Source organism: Schistocerca piceifrons, chromosome 4 (genome assembly GCF_021461385.2).
Source record: "Schistocerca piceifrons isolate TAMUIC-IGC-003096 chromosome 4, iqSchPice1.1, whole genome shotgun sequence".
Lineage (NCBI taxonomy): Eukaryota > Metazoa > Arthropoda > Insecta > Orthoptera > Acrididae > Schistocerca > Schistocerca piceifrons.
In genome coordinates, this window is record NC_060141.1 from 567,004,974 (window position 1) to 567,010,798 (window position 5,825).

Here is a 5,825-nt window from a genome sequence, read left to right on the forward strand (position 1 = left end):
ATATTTGTTTACCCTTTTAAATCCAAATTTTATGTATGAAACTGGATTTAATGTTGAGGTTGACAAATTGTTCCCGAGTTCAGATTTAACCAAGTTGACTTGGTTGAAGACACACTCAGTTTTCACATTTTAATGTGTTGAAGTTAATAATTTTGGTGCAAATCCATCCAGTGCTCAAAAGGGTTTTCTTTCAGCACCATCTTTATAGTTCAGAATGTCTCAATAAATTTCAGTAGTGATTGAAATACACTGGCATTATATATCGACATGGTTTTGTCATTGAGATATAAGTTCAATAACTGTCACATCCATTTTAAAGTCCTGGGATATTTCGACAATTGATGGTTTAATAACCTTCAGGCTTTCTTGTACAAAAGGCATTGACAGTTTTCTAGAACAGCAAAGTTTGTAAGCAATCTTGCTTTTAATTCGTTGACAAATTTTGGAGTAAAATTTACGCATTGCTGTTTAATGTTTTGCACCACCTCATATGTTGGATTGTATTCACTTAACTTTCTCTCGAAAGCATACCCATATACAAAGATGGATCAGGTAATAATGTAATGTTAGTATATTAATTCTGACAGGAGGTTTCAGAAGACGACAACTTATAGATTCTGTTAAGGCTCTCAGTTCTTTGTAAATTTTGGCTATTTCAACATCAGTGATTTCAAAAAGTGTGTTCACCACTTGGGCCTTGTGTGCTATTGGCTTGAAATAAATTAAATATAACGGGTTTTTAAGGTCACTATACATGCTGTACAACATATCTGCCATGTAACAGTTTTCATTTCCTCTGGCAACTCGAAACGAAAATTTTAATTCATTCCACTGTTCCAAAATGTGACATAAAATGGCTCAATGGAGATCCATCTGGTGTGTACAGTTGAGGAATATTTTATAGGCCCTGACCCACAGTTTATGGTTTTATATAAATCTTTGTAATATAGTTACCACTTCAATGAATGACTAAACCATTTATATATTTCCCAAACTAGAAAATCAATATTCCTGGGTAATCACTCTTCCAAGGCATACAACATAGCTAATTGTAAGGAATGGGAGAAACAGCGTATTAATATTAAGCTTCAGTTACTGATCTCATTTTTAAGTAATTGATGGACGCTGTTGTTTGTTCTTGTCATAACAAAGGCGTTGTCTGTACCAGTGCCAATTAATTTTTTGATGTTAAAATTTAATCTGGACAATTTAATTTGGGCAAATAGTGAGTATTGTGACGAATACAGGGATTAGCTAGGATGAATACTGTAACACCTACAACCATAAAAAAGAAATGCAAAGTATTTCTATTTAAAAAAGCTTATAAAAATGCTCTTAACGCCTTTTTAAGAGATAGTCTTCACTCCTTCCGCTCTGACCATGTAAGAGTAGAAAAGTTGTGGAATATTTTCAAAGAGATAGTACAGACAGTAATTGAGAGATATATATCGCATAAATTAATAAGTGATGGTACTGATCCCCCATGGTACACAAAACAGGTCAGATCGTTGTTGCAGAACAAACAAAAACAGCATGCCAAATTTACACTACTGGCCATTAAAATTGCTACACCAAGAAGAAATGCAGATGATGAACGGATATTCATTGAACAAATATATTATACTAAAACTAACATGTGATTACATTTTCACGCAATTTGGGTGCATAGATCCTGAGAAATCAGTACCCGGAACAACAACCTCTGGCCGTAATAACGGCCTTGATACGCCTGGACATTGAGTCAAACAGAGCTTGGATGGCGTGTACAGGTACAGCTGCCCATGCAGCTTCAACACGATACCACAGTTCATCAAGAGTAGTGACTGGCGTATTGTGACGGGCCAGTTGCTCGGCCACCATTGACCAGACGTTTTCAATTGGTGAGAGATCTGGAGAATGTGCTGGCCAGGGCAGCAGTCGAACATTTTCTGTATCCAGAAAGGCCCGTAGGACCTGCAACATACGGTCGTGCACTATCCTGCTGAAATGTAGGGTTTTTCAGGGATCGAATGAAGGGTAGAGCCACGGGTCGTAACACATCTGAAATGTAACGTCCACTGTTCAAAGTGCCGTCAATGCGAACAAGAGGTGACCGAGACGTGTAACCAATGGCTCTCCATACCATCACGCCGGGTTATACGCTAGTATAGCGATGACGAATACACGCTTCCAATGTGCGTTCACCGCGATGTCGTCAAACACGGATGCGACCATCATGATGCTGTAAACAGAACCTGGATTCATCCGAAAAAACGACGTTTTGTCATTTTTGCACCCAGGTTCGTCGTGGAGTACACCATTGGAGGCGCTCCTGTCTGTGATGCAGTGTCAAGGGTAACCGCAGCCATGGTCTGCGAGCTGATAGTCCATTCTGCTGCAAACGTCGTCGAACTGTTCGTCCAGATGGTTGTTGTCTTGCAAACGTCCCCATCTGTTGACTCAGGGATCGAGACGTGGCTGCATGATCAGTTACAGCCATGCGGATAAGATGCCTCTCATCTCGACTGCTAGTGATACGAGGCCGTTGGGATCCGGCACGGCGTTCCGTATTACCCTCCTGAACCCACCGATTCCATATTGTGCTAACAGTCATAGGATCTCGACCAACGCGAGCAGCAATGTCGCGATACGATAAACCGCAATCGCGATAGGCTACAATCCGACCTTTATCAAAGTCGGAAACGTGATGGTACTCATTTCTCCTTCTTACACGAGGCATCATAACAACGTTTCACCAGGCAACGCCGGTCAACTGCTGTTTGTGTATGAGAAATCGGTTGGAAACTTTCCTCACGTCAACACGTTGTAGGTGTCGCCACCGGTGCCAACCTTGTGTGAATGCTCTGAAAAGCTTATCATTTGCATATCACAGCATCTTCTTCCTGTCGGTTAAATTTCGCGTCTGTAGCACGTCATCTTCGTGGTGTAGCAATTTTAATGGCCAGTAGTGTAAAATATTGATTAATAAACTAGCCAAATCATTTTAATAAACAAACAAAAATAATTTCAGTGTTCTTCAAGATAATTCAGCAATTAAGAAGATTCCTGGGAATTGTGAACTGTCAATGACACCTATTGGGAGTGGAAAATACTCTGTCAGGCAATGACACTACAAGCCAACGTCCTCTGCACTGGACACCTGAGATCCAGTGTATCTTCAAAAAAGTAAAAACAAACTTACAGAAAGCAATGCTGTTCTCTCACCCAGTCTAAGATGCACCATTAGCTATAGTGGCAGATGCTAGCCAGTAGGCTATCGGCACAGCTCTCCACCAGTTTGTCAGGAAGAGTTGGAAGACCTTGGGTTTTTTCCTTCTGTAAGCCCACGGAGGCTCAAACCAAGTGGATCGCATATGACAGAGAGCTGTCAGCCATGTACAAAGCTGTGTGGTGCTTCAAACCTTATGTCAAAGCTAAACCATTTGTAATTTATATGGACCACAGGCCAGTCACATCTTATTTTAGTAAGCTCAAAGATAGCTGTTCTCCTCGACAGTTTCGCCAGCTAGAATTTATAGGCCAGTTTACAACAAAAATAAGGCGTATAAAAAGGGCAGAAAACGTGGTAACAGATTTCTTAGTCGAGAATTGGGGCCATCTTGTGTGTCATTAATTACAGTACTCAGTGGAGAGCAAGCTACATATACTCAACTGCAATAATATTTACAGAGCAATTCAACCACCCTGTAGCTTAAGCGAGTGTAGTTATTAGCTGGCGAATACTTTACTTGGACTGATATTTCCAGACCCAATCCCAGACCTTTTGTCCCTGAAACACCATGTAAAACAGTTTTTGACATATCCAGAACCTTTCGCCCAGCCTAGTACAAAAGCAAGCCTTGAGTTGATGATGGAGAGGTTTGTGTGGCCCAACAGGAGAAAGTAGGTTAAGTTGAAGAAGAGTCTACAATCACATATTTTTAATTTTTCCAATAATTCTACAGATTGTGCTACATGCATTATGATATTGCTTCCTGAACGCGCTCTGCAGGTATGTCTGTTGAATTAGAACCGCTTGGTCATTTTGTTTTGTTGGTAACAAGGGCTTTGAAGTGGATAATGTTTTTGTAACAATTTTTCCGAGAGTTTAATAAGCCCCATATAAGTAATACTTTTATTTTAATAAATATTAGATGACCCCTCTTAAGCCTCACAAGTTTACTGATGCTTTAATGTAATTATTGTCTAAGATTTTGGGTGTGTTTAAGTCTGTATCCAAAACGTCGACTGCTGCTAAGATGATGAATTAGCAGAGGGTAAGATGAAGAATTCGTCGCCTTATCTGCCTCTTTCTATTGCCGTGCTTCTAATTCCTATGTTACTGTATAGTCATGTCAGTTAGATTACAGGCTACATAATAAACAATGGGGAAAGTGTATATATGGAAGACAGATCGAAATAAATGGGGCAAGGAATCAATTAAAAAGGCAAGCAGCAAGTAATAAATGGAAATCTTATTAATACTGCCACTAGTAAATTCAGCCTCCCTGAAGCTATGTTACATGTCTAAGTAAAAAAATATACTTATGAAGCAACCACTGCTTCTATTCACATTTAAATGTATTTGGAAATCTCATTCAAAATTAATATTTTATTTATTTATTCTTCATTTAAAGCAAAATTAAAATAGAATCTCTGTCATTCAATTTTTGTAAAATCTCAATGAGGACCTAATAATTCACATTGATTATTTGATTTCAGAATTTGCCACAAAATACATTTAACGATGATCATTTACAAGAACTGAAGCAATATGTCATTGGTTTGTAGAGAAGAACTTTTGGACTGACAAGGTCTGACTTCACTCGAATTGTCTACGGTTATGCTGAATTTAAAATATACTCCGCAAATTCAGCAAAGCTAAAAAGATGACAGGGAAAGATTTTATTCAAAATGTCATGACCAAGTTTAAATTTTCTTTTCGGAAACCAGAGTATATGACAACAGCTATATTGGCTGCATTTAATAAAGTGAATGTAAAGGGATCCTTTAATGATAGAGAAATAAGAGCAAAATACAAATTTGAGCCCACCAGATTTTAGATGTTAAGGTGACAGGATGTTCAACTGTTCCCACAAATGTACGCCTGTTCAGAGTTGTATTGGCAAAAGAAGAGTAATAAAGGTTTCCTCTACTGAGACGGGAAGAAATACTTTACCATCGTCACCTCAAGCTGATCAAAGGGATGTCCAAGAAACAGAAGAAATAATTTTCCATCTCTAGACATAACCAGCATATCCGAGAAATTCTCTCCGGAAGAGACAAAGGAAAGAGGACAACGAGAAGAAGAAACAGGAAAGGAAAATACAATACAAACGCCAAGGCAAAAAAGGAAAGGTCCGAAACATAATCTTGTGGGGGAGATTTTGGCATGAAAGAAAGAAAGGATACTAGAACAAACTCCTGCGATTAATCTTCAAACTAATCCAACGAAACTGAGTGCTGTGACAGTGGTTCCGATTCAGTCGATGAAAGAGACTGCATCTTTTGTGGTGAGGTTGGAAAGACAGAAATGTGGTAACAACATTCCCGGTGCCAAGAGTGGGCTCATGGTCAGTGTACAGGCTTAAATTACAGAGAAGCCAAGGAGAAATGTTATATTTGTGACTTTTGTGATAAATACGTAATCATCAATAAAATGTCTTTATTTGCTAAATACAATGTTCATTTCGTCATCTTACCCTCAAAATAGTGTAGTTGAAGACTGGTACTATTACTAACAAAAGCAGGTCCATCCAAAAATCTTTAGTTTCAGGAAATGTTTAAGAGCTTGAATCTAAAGGGAATACATGAAATAATAATATTTCCATAAATAGGCAGTTTTA